This window comes from Rosa rugosa, chromosome 2 (assembly GCF_958449725.1).
Source record: "Rosa rugosa chromosome 2, drRosRugo1.1, whole genome shotgun sequence".
Lineage (NCBI taxonomy): Eukaryota > Viridiplantae > Streptophyta > Magnoliopsida > Rosales > Rosaceae > Rosa > Rosa rugosa.
This window is the reverse complement of record NC_084821.1, coordinates 9,857,253-9,874,846: the sequence shown is the minus strand read 5'-3', so window position 1 is coordinate 9,874,846 and position 17,594 is coordinate 9,857,253. Positions and strand designations below refer to the sequence as shown.

The window sequence follows — 17,594 nt, the reverse complement described above, 5'->3', positions numbered from 1 at the left end:
ATGACATGCTACTTTCATATTGTTCAATCCGAATTTGCTTGCAAATTAATGGGTGTTGTCAAATTTGACGTGCTTGGAATAAGGAGCTATTCTAGATTTCTAGCGCAGACTAGCGAGTGCTCATGTTTCGTGGTAGCAAAATCGGTTGTGCGGTAAAAATTGACCCGCAACCGATGGGGTCTACTTCTTTAGAAATTGTTCTCGACACCGGTGTTGATGTTGCTGCTGCTAGCTCTCTTGAAAGTATCTTCTTTTGGGTAGCTGGATTGGTCTTGGTCAGCAAGAGGCTGTAAGAGCAAGTTCACCCGTTGGGTCACCAGGTCACGGTCACCAGGGCAGGAAACTAATCACTGCCACTGGATCTTTGCTTCCACCCGTTGGGTCATGGTCACCAGTCAGTTACTGTTCATCGAATATTTTATTAATTTTTTTAGTGTAAATGAGAAATGTATTATGTAAATAAATAGTATTGATGAACATTTTAGAAATACAACCAAATAAAATTTTATGAGTGGACAAATTATATGTCCACCCACACTTTTATCACATACAATTATTTAAAATACTTGTTACATTGTTATAGTATGATAATTTTTTTTTCCTTACCTGTTACATTGTTATAGTGTAATAATTTTTTTTTTCACTGCGCCAAATGGTGTATATGTCCTTAATTACAAACCATCAGATCCTTCATATAATTAGAACCAATGGTCCAGATATGTGGACCGTTGCATTTAAATTTTCAAAGCACCCAATGGCTCGTTGCCACGTCACATATCCACTGCCACTAGCCAACAGTTTCTGGCCTTCCACGCGCGAGCTGCCTCATTTCCGCTACAGGACAAGAAACTGGGGCTCAACCCATCTGCAGGCGCGTCTGTCCCCCTCTCTTCTATTTGTGCCACGTGGAGGCCTGGGTCATGGGCTCAGTCACCATGTTGCCCGAGCTCTTGTCCTGGGTCAATTACTATTGCCTTGCCCCAAGCCCGGTGGAAGCAACATTTTGGATTTTTTCCTGACCTGGGTCATGATATGACGTGGTGCCCGGGCAAAAGGAGGCCCGGTGAACTTGCCCTAAGTTCATCCTAATGACATTCAACGCTTCAAGAGTAAGGGTATTCATTCATTTTGGAAGTTTAGAAGAGTATTCTAGCACCCACCAACTAATGGTTTTCTTAATGAAGGTTTTTCATTTTGGTGGTAGCTGTATACGGTACTGTTTCTTAACCATTGAAGTTGATTTGATGTATACGGTACTGTTTCTTAACCATTGAAGTTTGATTCGATGAATGGCCGGAATTTATGGATAGTTGTGATAAAGTAGTTTGGGGTTCATATTCAAAACCAATTGACAATGGATGAAGTGGCCCGAACCCTTATAAACTCATAAGCAAAGTTATATTTTTCCAATGTGGGAGTTATATTTATACACATTCTCAACATGCCCCCGCAAGTGTGGCGATTTCTCAAGCCATACACGTGGACAAGTTATATTGGGTGACGGTAAGCACATGTAGCCATCGCTGAAACCAAACACGTGGGTAATCCACTTTGATACCATGATAAAGTAATATGAGGTTTACAACCAAAACCAATTGACAATGGATGAAGTAGCTATATTTTTCCAATATGGGAGTTATATTTATACACATACTCAACAAGTTGCTAGTCCTTTCAATTTGGTGGGTGTTGATGGAAAGTTGTTGTTGCTATTGTAGTGAGTTTATTACTGTTTCAGTGATGATGATCGTTCAATTTTAGTTATATTGAAGTTTTGTGAAGAGTATTATACACAACCAAGTGACTATCGAGTGATACAAATTGATTATATTGTAGAAGTGAAAACATTTTTTCGTTTCTTCACCTCAGTTATATGTACATCAATCCAAGGAAATGTATTTAGGCAGTGCATAAAAATTACATTTTTATTTCATGTATTTTAAGTTTGGGTTAGATGGTTTATTTGATGTACTTGTATCTGTTTGTAATTTTTTTATATTCAATGAAATTTCTTCTTCTTTTTATCTACTATAATTTGCACATAATATATGTTTTTTTTTGAGAGAATACAAAATTGGCTATATGTTTGTTTTTGCCGCTCTTGTTTACTATTCAAATTTCCCGTAATTTTATACAAGCATAAATAATGATTTACCCATTTCAAAAAAAAAAAATTATGATTTACCTAAGGGGAATGCTAGATACACATGCATACTGCGTCTGGGTCTAACACCGCAATGCCACGTGGTACTTGGCAACAGAAATCAAATAGTTTATTGATGCATTTTTTTCTTGTCACTTTTGCCCTTGCAATTAACTTTCTTCCTCCTCTCTCCCCTTCTGCAAAAACAATTTTGTTCCTCTTCAATCTGCTCCAAAACGACCAAAACACCAGAGAAGATGAATTTCTAACTAAACCACAAACTGTTGCGTCTCTCAATCTATCTTCTGCCATTGAAAATTCCCTTTCAATTTTAAACCATAAAATGGGTTGATATATTGTGGGTTTCCAGAAAATTCTCACAACTGGGCACTCCTCCCATCCAAAAACAAAGAAAACCCAAGAAACAAGAAGAAAAAGACACGGTCAATGTTCTGGCATCAACCGCTTTGTGGCCCTGTTCGCCGTTGCTCTGCTCTCCTTCCACTTCATCTCCATACGCCATGACCTACAGGTTCATAGAACTGATTTGGAGCTTTTCACGAATAACCCAAAAATCTCAATTTACAAAGCTCAACGATGGTACAAAATTTCACAAAACTGATATAGGGGTGTTATGGGTTATGAGAACCGTAGCTTTTCTTCAGCTTTTCAATTGCTAGGTTCAAGTTTATCTATATCATGTCATCAAAAGAAAAGTTTATCTATATCATTTACCCAGAAAACATGAGAGAGGAAAGGAAAAAAAATACTGTTTACAGAAGGGAGAGGAAGCAGATGAAGAAATAGAACAAGGCAGGGGCAAAAATGACAAGAAGAAAGTTGCATTGAATAAAATACTCCGTTGTGCTGCTAGAGAAAGACTTGCGTGGGGCACCCGCACCACGTGGCAATGCGGCAGACCAATTACTGCCTAGCAGGGGGGTCTTTTGGGTATTGTACATTTAGAGAGCAGGGGCATTTTTGAAAAAGAAGAAAAAATTTCTTTGTTCTGATTGGATGGCCCTAAAGCCACGTGGTGGGGAAACCCCCACCTAAGAATTTCTCGTGCTGCTAATATACACGTGGCATCGCGGTGTTAGACTCAGACGCACTATGCGTGTCTATGAAACTTTTTAGGTGAAGCACTCCTAGTTTGATACGTATTGCGACAATATGTTACATGCTCTTGATTATAATAGATTGAAGGGAAAATCATCCATACAATATCTGACATTTTCCCCATTCTAAACTTCAGTACCTCACGTTCAGAAAATATCAGAACGGTACCTGAGGTTTCGACCATGACCGAAGATCGATACCTGGAGCCGTTAGCTCTGTTACAGAAACTGATAGCTGAAGGATATTTTCGTCTTTTCATGTCTTAATCCCGTATTTTTTCTATCAAAACATTTTTTTTCTATTTTTTTTTTCTCTCTCTCTCCCTCTGAAACCCAGCAAACCCAGAATTCTCTCTCTCGTCCCTCGATTCATCAGAGGAACCTCAACAACAAAATGTACAAGGAAGGGAAAACAATGAACCCGCAGTGACCATAACACCTCAAAATTCCAATTTCTGCAATTCTCCTCCAAACTGAAATTCAAGTATATAGCCAGGTAGAGCTCGACAAGGGGAACAAGTTTGATACCTCAGTCGAAACCAAACTTCGCCGGAAAATAGAGCAAACTTGCCGGAAAACTCAAAAACTTTTTCTCCTCGATTCTCTCTCTTGGCTCATCATCTGAATGAACAAATACCATGAATAGGTTGTCACATCGAGAGGATCCTTCTGATATAGGTGTGAGACCACGACGTGGCCGGAATCGGAAAAACCCGTCGGTTCTCCTTCTCTGCTTCGATTCTCTGTCATCAGATGTTTTTTGACAAAACCAAAAGCACAGGGATGACGGCGACACCGAGAAGAAGAAAAATAGGCCGGTTCGACGTCTGAAAGTGGCAGGAAAAAGGAGAAACAGCCGGGTCACCGTCGCTTATATTCGGGTCGGCACGAACCCGATCTGGGCCTCGATCTATAGGTTCCTTCAACGGTCAAGATCTTCTGCCATTTGAAATCAACGGTCCAGATGTAGCCAACTTGAAAATTCTATTTTTAATTATATTTCTGGATATTACCAACTTTCAAAGATCATTAAAAATAGCTCTGGTGTCTGAAAAATCCTTCAAGAATTCCTACGAACTCGTAATAACATTTAGTTTAATTTTACGAGCTCGAAAAATAAATTTTGATGAACCAAAAATTTAAATAATTTTCAAAACTAAAAATAGTTTAAACTAATAGAAAAAAAAAATTTGTTTTTTTTTTTATTTTATAAAAAAAAAAACTAAAGAAAACAAAAATTAAAGGGTAAATTGGTCATTTGATGATCAAAATATTCCAGCCGTCCGTTTTTGTAACGGAGCTAACGGCACCAGGTACCGATCTTCGGTCGAGGTCGAAACCTCAGGTACCGTTATGATATTTTCTGAACGTGAGGTACTGAAGTTTAGAATGGGGAAAATGTCAGGTACTGTACGGACGATTTTCCCTAGATTGAATGCACTGAGCAATTAATCATATTATTTAAGGTTGATGCACCTACAAGTCATTTGACTTTATTGAAAATTTTTTTTTAAATATAATACTTCTTTCTGGTAGTACCTAATTAAAAATCAATATAATACTTCTTTCTAGTTGATGCACCTCCAACAGTAGGAATTATTTTGTAGTTAAATATGAGTTTTTCTATTAGAACCTCCAAATTTACTCACTTGACCTTTATGCTTTTTACACCTCTTATCAAATTTTCAAATACTAAATTTACTCACTAAACCTCACTAAACTTCTTCAAAAAACCTCACTCATATAATTTGCAAACAAATTATTATCTTTAAAATAAAAAAAATTAGTCATTTCAATGATTTAATCACTCTATAAATCTTAACTAAATATATATTTCTTAATCAAACTTGAGTTTCAAAAATTAATGTCTAATCAATAAGAAAATGCCAAGAACTATTTTTTTTTTTTTTATATAATTTTTTTCTATTTTAGCTGTGCAAAAAAAAATGAAGAAATCATTTGTTTGTATTTTCAAAAAAAAAATCAATTTTTTTTAATTTTGTTTTTTCTGTATTTTTTTTGTATCACATGATTAATTATTTAAATATTTTTAGTTTTTTTTTAACTGCTAGATTTTTTTTTTTTTGGCAAATATAATGGATTGACTTAGATTTAGGTCATAAATCATAAGAGGATTTATTTTGTTTTCCATCACCAATATGCGTTCAACATATATATCATACATTTTTATGTGAAATAATCTTAATCATTTTTTAATTCTTATTAAATATATATGAATGCTTTAGTGAGTATGTAGTGAAATTGGAAAATGAAAATAGATAAGGAAAATAATAAGAAATACAATATAATATTATTGAATTGGAAAGTCTACATAAAATAAATATAATATTTTTTGGTATAATTATTGTCCTTAATAGTCATTTTATAGTAGGTTATATATGTCATTTAATAATTCATAATAGAGTGAGGTCAAGTGAGCAGATTTGGAGGTCCCAATAAAAACTCTCGTTAAATATAGCTAAAATTGTGAAATATAGCTATTGATTTAACAATGTTGCTCCAGCAGTAGTAGCTATTTATAAATAATATACTATATTTTATCCAATCATAAACTGACATGTGGACAAAAGATGAGAGAGGAATATAACTTTTGCTTTAGCTATGCATGATTCTCTAGCTAAATATAGTTAGCCAATTTAGCTAAAGCTAAATTTAACTTAGCAATAGCTAGTCTGTTGGAGTTGAATTTTGCTTTAAAAATAGTTATATATAGCTAAAATTTGAATTTAACTAGTCTGTTGGAGATGCCCTAAAGAGATATTTTGGGGTGGTTTCTTCTTCTTATTCTTCTTCATAATCCCCTGCATATTCTATGTCCAACCTGCTGCATATTCTGTGTCCAACCTGCTACATAATCTTCAAAGAATTCCGACATGGATACTAGTTGGTTGCAAGTAAGCAACCAACTAGTATCTGCCATGTTGTAGCCCTGCCGTATCCCGGTTAGGGTCACATAAACCCCATGATGAACCTCTACAACTTACTAGTTTCACAAAAGAGCGATATTCTCATCACCTTTGTCCTGACAGGAGTGGCTCGATTTTATTGGCTCCAAAGACAACTCGGACAATATTCGCTTCGCCACCATTCCCAACGTCATACCATCGGAGAAGGTTTGTGCTGACGACATGAATGGCTTCATTGAGGCTACTATGACATAAATGGAAGCCCGTTTGATCAGCTTTTGGATCTGCTCGAGTTGCTGCCTACTGTGATAGTGGTTGACACATGCCTAAATTGGGGAATCGGTGTTGCAAACCAGAGAAACATCAGAACAGCGTCGTTTTGGCTGATGTCTGCTTCCTATTTCAACACCTACCAACATTTTTATCTATTTGCTCAAAACGGGCACTTCCCCATCGACTTATCAGGTTAGTGTGTCACTTTTTCTTTGGTCACATTTTCTGAGCATATGGTGTAGTTTTGCTAAATTATTATTGTAGTATGTGATGTTTTGAGTTTTCAACTGCTAAATTTAGTAAATGAAATCGACGAATATTTGGTCTAATTGTAAGACTTATTTCCAGTAAAGTATTGTGTTAGGTGTTCCAAGTTCGAATTCATTTTTTATTTTAATTGAAAGAAATTCTTGTGTTCTTTTCCTTTGTGTGTTCAAACTAAATGTAATGTCAAAACTCAAAAGTGCTATATCCTTAAGAGTGCAAGTTTAACTGCCTTTTTTTTTTTCATTTCTTATTTCTAATTGATTCTTGAGGATTTTTATTGGGACCTCCAAATTTGCTCGTTTGAACTCTATATCTTTTGAGTTATTGAATTACATATATATCCTCTTGTAAAATGACAATTATAGACAATGAATTATAATCAACTAGTATATATTTTCTTTACAAACCTCTCCGCCTAGTTTTAACACAAATTAAAGACTAAGAAATTGTTCCGAACTTTTATTGAGTTCCTAGTCTAGACTTCGTTCAAGATTTGGTTGGAGGATGAGTATTGGGTGGGAGACGTAGTTTTTGGTTTTTGTTTTTTTTTTTTTCCTTCTACCTTCATGAGCTGCGTGTTTCTTTTTTTATGTTCCGGGTTTTTTTTTATTTATATCAATTTCTGTAACCTTTCATTTTTTATAAGATTTAGAAACATAGGAACCATTGTCTAACCGTTTGATTTATGACTGCTTGATCAATTTCTATGTTATGACCGTTTGATTCATGATTTAAAGTTCTAGAAATTTATTTTGGGCATTTTTTAGGTTTGCATGCAAAAAAGAACAAAAAAAAAAAAAAAGGAAGAGAGGAGTAGTTAGTGAATTAGAGGTATATATAATGAGTATTTTATTTTTTTGTATGTGAATAATATAACTAAGGTTATTTGAGGAATTCGAAAGGAGATTTAGTGAGCAAATTTTTGTATTTAAAAGCACAAAGGAGGTGTAGAGAGTATGAGAGGTCAAATGAGCAAATTTGGAGGTCTCAATAGAAACTCTCTTGATTCTTTACTTATTTGTGAGAAATTATTATGTGGTCCCGAAGTATCACGTGGCACTGCCATGTGGTGGTTTCAACTAATAATATCACTCGAATTTAGTGGGGATCATGCAATGGGGTGAAAAAAATAAAATAAATAAAATAAAGAGACCAATCAATCAGAAATAACTTCAAGTCATATGAGCCAATAATATCACCCCGAACCACCACGTGTACTATAATCCAGGACTATGTTATGATTTCTTGTCCTTGGTTAATACTTAATAGAGAAGGGTGTAGACACCAAAAATTTAATGAAAATAAAATTCATTAAATAATTCGGTCACCACTTGAAATTATGACCGAACAAATTTAGTCAGCATGTGGGTCCCGCAAATTGTCCACGTGGCTTGTGAGTCAGCAAAATCACGCAGACTCAGAGAATGACACTTGGCGATACATGAAAGGCTCGACGGCAATAAATGAATTTGCTCCAGCTAAATCAATTGATATTAAAGCGGATCAATCAAATTAATTGATTCCGAATAAAATCAAGCATTAAATCTCGTCTGCTGATTAGATATCAATTTATTTAAATTGATAATCAAGACAAAAATCAGTCATCAAATTAATTGGCTAATTCCTTAATAGTCGTAATTAAATCAGTTAATTAAAGCTGATTGATTTGATTATGCTATTAATGAAATACAATTAAAATCAGCCATCAAATTAATTGGCTAATTCCTTAATAGTCATGATTAAATCAGTTAATTAAAGCTGATTGATTTGATTATGCTATTAATGAAATACAATTAAAATCAGCCATCAAATTGATTGGATAATTCCTTAATAATCGTGATTAAATCAATTAATTAGGGCTGATTGATTTGATTACGTAATTAAGGAAAATACAATTAATTACGTGTCATCAAGGCATTCCAAATTGAGAGAGGCGTTGACACTATAAATAGCCCCTCTCAAATCAAGAGAAGGACTTCAGCCGGAGAGAAAAATCACTCCCAAAGTTCTTAAGTCTTCAAGCGCGTGAAGAGCCTTCAAGCTGCCAAATAGCCGGTTCATCACCAACCTCAAGTCAAAGCACTCGTCACGTGTCAACCCTCGTGGCCATCATACGACTCAAGATCAAGCGTCAATCGCCCTTGAGCCAAGTACACCATTGAGGACGACGACAGACAGAGGGACGCAAGCAGACGGAAGAAACCTCTCCAAAGCTCAGAAGTCTCCCAAGCTCGTGAAGAACCATCAAGCTGCCAACTAGCCGGTCTCTTCACCTCGCTAACTTCAGACAAGCAGGGGAAATCACCTACAAGCTCGGAAGTCGTCAGACACGCAGAGGATCAACAAGCACCAAACACACGTGCTGATTCATCCACCATCAAAAGCCATACTCGCCACGTGACACCGCTCGTGGTTCAAATCTGATCAAGTTCAAGCCTCTACAGCCCTTGATCGTCCGTCATCTTCAAGTCGTCTTCAACAAAGTAAATCCTCTACAAGTTCTTCATCAAGCTCGTGGAGAATCAACAAGCACCAAACACACGTGCTGGTTCATCCCCTACCAAAGCCGAAGAACACTCATCACGTGACACCACTCGTGGCCTAAATCCGATCAAGATCAAGCTTCTACAGCCCTTGGTCAATCATCTTCCTCAAATCGTCAACATAGCAGGAAGTCCACATTGCAACCGTTTGATTCAAGATCAAGTGCTCGCCACCCTTGGATTAAATCAACGTCAGAGATCGAATTAGAGGAGAATCTTGTGAAATAGCATCTACAGAGACTGTAACCCGCAAATTCATTAATAAATATATATTATTTTGTACACGTGTCCTTCTTTCATTCGTTGCAGGATTTTTCGTGTTTACAAAGGGCAATGTACACTACATACCAGTGGTTTCTTCCACTCGATTCATAGACCTTACCACTTTTGTTGATGGAAGAAAAGCAAATATACTAGCCCACTGCCTTAAAGCTGTCTCTTGGGTTCCTAAAGCACAGTATCTTCTAGTCAACACCATTTCTGAGCTTGAAACCCAAGCCATTGATGTTTTAAGATCAGAACTCTCACTACCTATTTAGACAATTGGTGTAAAACCATAATTACATACTCACAACATATGCACAACAATCATAAAAGGATCAAGGCTTACCTTTTGCAATTACTGTCATGGATTCCATCTTATGCAACTGCTTAACTCGATCACTGAATGTGGTCTTCTGTTACTTACCAACTTGCTTCTCAGTGGACAGAACTTATGCAATAGTCGTGGTAGTAATCAGGGACCAATTCATCTGTATATATATGAGACTTAAACCTCAAGAAGCTTCCCATTAAAGCATTCCTTGTCGGTTTAGGTTTCACTGTTAGATTCCTAATGTATCACAACTTGTAGCCTTTCTTGTAGAGTAAGCAATGGATTACTATCCTTAATGAATTGATACACTACTTCATTAAGTCACTAGTATTGATTCACTGTTTGTATCCATGTTAAACTAGGATTGATATTAAGCTAATCATCAATTACTTTATGATGATATGTGTTATGTCCATATTTGATCTTACAATCTCCCCCTTGGACTCACACATATCATGCTCGATGATTTGCACCAGAGAACATCAAAACCTACTTAACTTACTGAAGTGCGCGCCAGATAATAAACTCAAATCGAAAATCCATTCCAACATGGTCAGATCACAGTTACTTATGCAGAGCAAGAAACAGTATACATTTTAACAAAAATTCAGAGTTTCAAAACCACTAACACAAGCTTCTGCAATCCACATATGTTCAACCAGAAGTGATACAATATATGTTAATGTGTATCAACAAGTAAACATATATTAGGTCCTACTTTATGTTTCTAAAACTAGAAACTCAAGCAAATTCACTGAACACTGATGGCTTAAAAATATTGCTTGAACCTTATCATCACGCTTCACATGATTTAAGCCATCTGATAGCAAGTATGATATTCAAAACAAGATGATAATTTCCAAAATAAAACAACAAATCTGCAGCAAAAACATATTTGGAAATACCTCAAAATTTTATTGATAATAATAAAATCTGTCATTACAAACAAGTTGTGATAAACAAAAACAAAAGATCACAACTGATACACAAGAACTCAAAAAGCCTTAGAATTTAAATTGCTCCAACTGGATTAACTCTCTACTGAACCTAAGCATCTAGATTAGCTAAAACTCCAATGCTGGCTGTATGCTTCTGGAATGCTGCTACTGACAATGCCTTGGTGAAGGGGTTTGCTAGCTGTGAATTCGTGTCAATGCTCAAAACAGCTATTTCACCATGCTTTAATCTTTCTCTATCATTGTAATACTTTAGATCAATATGCTTAGAATTATTTGATCTTTTACTGTTCTTGCTAAAGAAAACTGCTGCTTCATTATCGCAATAAATCACAAGTGTGTCTGCCACAATGTGACTTAACACTTTGGTCTGCATCAAGAAATTCCTGATCCAAAGTCCTTCACACACAGTTTCATATACTGCAATAAATTCAGCTTGCATGGTGGAGGTTGAAACTAGAGTTTGCTTCATGGTTTTTCAAGCAACTGCACCTCCTGCTAGCATGTACACATATCCACAAGTTGACTTCTTGGAGTCTGGATAGTTCCCTGCGAAATCAGAATCTGAAAATCCAACGAGTTTCAGATCCTCCACTTGCCTATAAACTAGCATATGACTTTTAGTTTTCTGCAGGTATCTCAACACTTTCTTCCCAGCTACCCAATGTTCATGGCCTGGATTAGACTGGAATCTCGATAAAATCCCTACTGCAAAAGACAAGTCTGGCCTAGTGCAGACTTGTGCATACATGAGACTTCCTACAAGTCTAGCATAAGACTTTGACTCCATGTTTTCTTTCTCAACATCACTTTTGGAACTTTGCTTCTTGGTTAGTTTATCTCCTTTGGACATGGGGACTTCTCCAGCTGCACACTTCTCCATACCAAATCTCTTCAAAACTTTGGTAATATAATTCTGTTGAGACAAACCAAGTAGTCTCTGTGCTCTATCTCTTTTAATCTCAATACCTAGTACATAGGATGCTTCTCCTAAGTCTTCCATGTCAAAATTATTTGACAGAAAGCTCTTAGTGTCTTTAAGCAGTTTAATGTTACTGCTAGCCAAAAGTATATCATCCACATAGAGAACTAGGAAAATAAAATTGTTCCCAACTGTCTTCAAGTAAACACACTCATCAACATAATCAAATTTCTTGTACCACTGTCTATAAGCTTGTTTTAGGCCATAAATTGATTTTCTTAACTTGCATACTAAGTTTTCACTTCCAGCTTGCACAAAACCTTCTGGCTGCCTCATATAACTCACTTCATCTAGTTCACCATTCAAGAAGGCTGTCTTAACATCCATCTGGTGCAGCTCCATATCAAAATGAGCAACTAAAGCCATGATTATCCTAAACGAGTCTTTTGTAGAAACTGGAGAAAAAGTCTCAGTAAAATCAATGCCCTCCTTCTGTGTAAAACCCTTGGCAACTAATCTTGCTTTATGTCTCTCTACATTGCCATTTGCATCTCTTTTGGTTTTGAAAACCCATTTACAACCTATAGGTTTCTGATTAGGGTCAGGTTCAACTAATTCCCAAACTACATTTTGACTCATGGAATTAATTTCTGCTTCCATTGCTAGCTGCCATTGATGAGATTCATTACTTTCAATGGCCTGGTTAAAAGTAGTCGGATCATTGTCCTTTGCACAGTCCATTTCAATTTCTGCTTCTTGCAGATAAACAATGTAGTCACTATCTTCCCCCCCATAAGTTGGTTTTCTTGCTCTCTGTGATCTTCTAGGCTGAGGGTTGATAGGGACTTGATCAGTTACTGGGTCAGTTACTTGACCAGTGACAGTTACTTGGTTAGTTACTTGACCAGTGACATGGTCAGTTACTTGTCCAGCGACAGTTACTTGGTTAGTGACTTGACCAGTGACAGGTACTTGACCAGTTACATGGTCAGTTACATGACCAGGTACAGTTACTTGGTCAGTTACATAGTCAGTGACATGACCAGTTACATGACCGGTTACTTGATCAGAGACAGTTACGTGGTCAGTTACTCGACCAGTGACTCGATCAGTTACATCTTGTTCTAAAGGCAATACAACACTTATATTCTCATCCGACACAATTTCCTCAAAATCTGAGGTTAAATCCTCAAGGTTTGTATTGTGAACTTTTTCACTTAGAAACTTTACTTGATGTGTTTCAAAAATTCTAGGTGAATGATGAGCAGAATATAATTTATAGCCTTTAGATTTATCTGGATAACCTATAAAATAGCAACTAACTGTCTTAGGATCAAGTTTATTCAAGCTTGGATTATAAATCCTAGCTTCCGCATGACATCCCCAAACATGGCAGTGATGAAGACTAGGTTTTCTGCCACACCAAAGCTCAAAAGCAGTCTTTTCTATAGCCTTACTAGGGGTCCTGTTGCAAATATAATTTGCAGTTTTTAAAGCCTCACCCCACAAAAATTTTGGCAAACCAGTTGTACACATCATGCATCTAACCATGTTCAAAAAGGTCCTATTCTTTCTCTCTGCAACACCATTCTGTTGTGGGTTATAGGGTGTTGTATATTGAGCTTTAATTCCATTGTCTTGCAAAAACAAGGCAAATGGACCCTTTTGTTGGCCGGATTCAGTGTACTTGCCATAGAACTCACCCCCTCTATCTGATCTCACTGTTTTGATTTTCTTTTCTAGTTGATTTTCTACCTCAGACTTAAAGATTTTAAAGGCTTTCAATGCTTGTGCCTTTTCTGAAAGTAGATAAATATAACTGTATCTAGAAAAGTCATCAATGAATGTGATAAAATACACATTCCCACAGATAGTTTGATGCCTAAAAGGTCCACATATATCAGTGTGTATGAGTTCTAATAAATTTTGGCTTCTATATGCAGTCTTCTTTCTAGTATTAGTTATTTTTCCCTTAAAGCATTCAACACAGTCTGTTAGATCAGAAAAATCAAGTTCATTTAGGATGTTGTTTTTCACCAAAATTTTCAGTCTCTCTTTTGAAACATGGCCTATTTTCTATGCCATAAAAATGTAGACTTTTCATTTAGTTTGGTTCTTTTAACACCTGTTAAAGTGTTAGTACTGTTTGTGTTATTTTCAACAAGTAAAATTTCTTGTTGAGCCATTGAACAATTTAACTGTAAATAATCATTCATAATAACACCAGAACCAATTTGAACAGAATTTTTAGAAATAAGAATTCCATTACTATCCATAACAAGTCTACAACCAGATTTTACTAAAAGAGAAACTGAAACCAAATTCCTTCTCATGGAAGGTACATAAAAAACATTGTCCAGAACTAATAATTTTCCTAATCCTAAATCGAGCTTTAAGGTTCCAATAGCCTTGACTGCCACTCTCATGCCATTGCCTACACACAGGTTCACTTCATCATTTTTTGGGATTCTCCTCCTTATGAATCCCTGCAAAGAATTAGTAATATGAATAGGTGAGCCTGAATCTATCCACCAAGACTGTGGTTCAACATTTATAAGATTAATTTCCAAGGAAAAAACTGTATTAGAAAAAATCTTACCCTTTTTGGCTAACCAATTTTTATAGTCAGTGCAGTCCTTTTTCATGTGTCCTACTCTTTTGCAAAAGTAGCACTTGAACCTGAATGACCTGTTTTCCTTGGCCACTGCTGCTATTGAACTCTTAGTTATGGCTTTGATAGGCTTGAGCTTATTCTGGGGCTTTTTCCTTTTAGGCTTCTCAATAAGGTTAATGGTCGTAGCAGGTTCCTTTTCTTCCTTGATCCTAGATTCCTCATCCACACAGATGGATATAAGTTCATCTAGAGTCCAGTTTCCCTTTTGAGAGTTGTAACTGGTCCTAAGATGACTAAAACTGTTCGGCAAGGAATGTAGTGCATAATGCACTACCTGCTCATCCCTAACCCCCATCAAGAGTTCCCTAAGTCTGCCATTTATATTGATCATCTTCATAATATGCTCTCTAACTCCCCCTGAACCCATGTACTTCAAATCATGAAACTCTTTAGTCAGTCTAGCTGCTTCTGCTTTTTCACTTTCTTTAAACTTAGCACCTATGTGTTCCAGAAAATCTGATGCTAGCTCAGGCTCTTCAATACTTCCCCTGACAGTCTTAGACATAGAGGTTCGAATGAGGTTCTTAGCCATTCTATTGGATCTATGCCACTTCTTGTAAAGATCAGTTTCCTTCTTAGTGCTCTTTTCAGTTAACTCTTCAGGTTTGTCCTCAGTGAAGCAATAGTCTATGTTTTCATGCATTCCCATGTAGTTTTCTACGGAGTCTAGCCAAGCTCTATAATTTGTTCCAGTTAACATCAAGACACTGTTCAAGTTCATGTAAGAGTTACCTAAGGAGCAAAACAAAATTCATGTGAGTTCTCAATTTTGTAAAGAAAATTAATTTTAAGTTTTCTGTGTTTTATTTAGCTTTAAGCAACCAAAACAAAAACATATAGAAAACCTAAACAAACCATACTTGCATTCATGTCAGTCCATAACAAAAAACAATGTTAAGCAACACTTTTGAGCAGAAACATAACATCCTGGAGTTCTTTATCAATATGCCATGTTCAATGAAAACAAGTTATCCAAAGAAATTTATCCACATCTTTAGACAGAAGAAAAATTTCTAAGTATCCGTATTTATTTTCATCAAGCATGCATACTGCTGTTTTGTATTCTAAAACCATACTTAACCACTTCTTTGGAAGATAAAACTGAAGCATAGTTTTAAAACACAAAACACAATTTCAGTTTTGTTACTCGATCAGGTACAGTTACTTGGTCAGGGACATGACCAGTGACAGGTACTTGACCAGTTACTTGGTCAGCTACTTGACCAGTTACACGTACCTGATCAATGTTTTCTGCCAACATCAATGAAGGATGCTTTGTGCATCATAATCACTTATGCCAACAGAAAACCACAAAACATATGAGCTCTTTTACTTTATATTCTATCCAGATTCATCCTTGTAAGAAAATTAAGCTCTTGTATCTGTCAACCTTAACAATGTGTAAATAATTTCTGGGAGATTTTTGTTCTTCATACAATTTTACACAATCACAGATACAATACCATATCATCAATTAACTGAACATGCATATCAATTCACACATACACATTGAAGCACAGACAATTGTTTCGATTCCAAGAATCCACAGAATAATCAAGAAATTGTAAATTTCATCCGGTCACCATCTACTCTAACCTAACGCACGCCGGGAATGCTACTAGGGTTCTTGAGCACAATCAAAACTTAATTATCATGCTATGAATCGAAAACAATTTTCACAGAAAAACCTGTTTTTGCTTTTTCCCCAATTTGCTGCTAAAAAATCATAGCGGAAGCGTGAATTTTATAATTAACCAGATGCAGCAGTCGACTTAAGTAACTTACCTTGATCAGGTACCTGACCAGTTACTTGGTCAGTTACCTGGTCAGTTACTTACTTGGTCAGGTACCTGATCAGTTACATGACCAGTGACTTGGTCAGTAACCTGATCAGTTACTTGACCCGTAAAGCAAAAACCCTTAAAAAAAATTTATGTTTGTTTTGCAAAACCCTAAAACGATTTTTCATATTTGTGAGCCTATGCTCTGATACCAATTGTAAAACCATAATTACATGCTCACAACATATGCACAACAATCATAAAAGGATCAAGGCTTACCTTCTGCAATTACTGTCATGGATTCCATCTTATGCAACTGCTTAACTCGATCACTGAATGTGGTCTTCTGTTACTTACCAACTTGCTTCTCAATGGACAAAACTTATGCAATAGTCGTGGTAGTAATCAGGGACCAATTCATCTGTATATATATGAGACTTAAACCTCAAGAAGCTTCCCATTAAAGCATTCCTTGTCGGTTTAGGTTTCACTGTTAGATTCCTAATGTATCACAACTTGTAGCCTTTCTTGTAGAGTAAGCAATGGATTACTATCCTTAATGAATTGATACACTACTTCATTAAGTCACTAGTATTGATTCACTGTTTGTATCCATGTTAAACTAGGATTGATTAAGCTAATCATCAATTACTTTATGATGATATGTGTTATGTCCATATTTGATCTTATAATTGACCCATTAATACCTTCCTTCAAAGCTACGAACCCTGTTGGTACTAACCACTTAAAGTGGTTGGATTCTCAACCTTGTTGCTCTGTTTTGTACATCTCCATGAGAAGCTTTCTTAATTTCGGTTTCTAGTGCACAAATGGATGAGATTGCATGCAGCTGGTTTGCACAAGAGTGGTGTTAGATTTTTTTGGGCGGCTCGCGGTGAAACAAATAGGTTACAAGAGGTTTGTGGTGATCTGGGGTTCGTGGTGCCCTGGTGTGACCAATTGAGGGTGTTGTGTCATTCTTCTATTTGTGGTTTTTGGTCACACTGTGGGTGGAACTCAGTTAGAGAAGCTGTTTTTGCTGGCGTGCCATTGCTTACATTTCCTATAAAATTCGATCAAGGAATTAATAGTAAGTTGGTCGTGGAGGATTGGAAGATTGGGCGGAGGTGAAAAGTACTGAGGCGAAAATTGACCATTTGGTACCGAGAGAGGAAATTCCAGGGTTGGTGAAGAAATATATGGATCTGGAGAATGATGAAGGGAAAGAAATGAGGAGTAGAACAAGAAAACTTCAGCAGATTTGGCAGGGTGCCATCGCAGAAGGTGGTTCATCTAAAACGAACATCAGTGCCTTTGTTAGAGGCATTTCGCAAGACCAAGAGGATTAAGCATGTCTTCGTTATTATAGAGATAGAGAGGGCATGTTCAGTGGGC

At 36.3% G+C, this 17,594-nt stretch overlaps 1 pseudogene; it reads left to right on the top strand.

Annotated features, from left to right (window-relative positions):
- Positions 1-173: 173 nt before the first annotated feature.
- On the top strand, positions 174-17,583 carry LOC133730307 (UDP-glycosyltransferase 87A1-like; annotated as a pseudogene).
- The last annotated feature ends 11 nt before the right edge of the window (positions 17,584-17,594 follow it).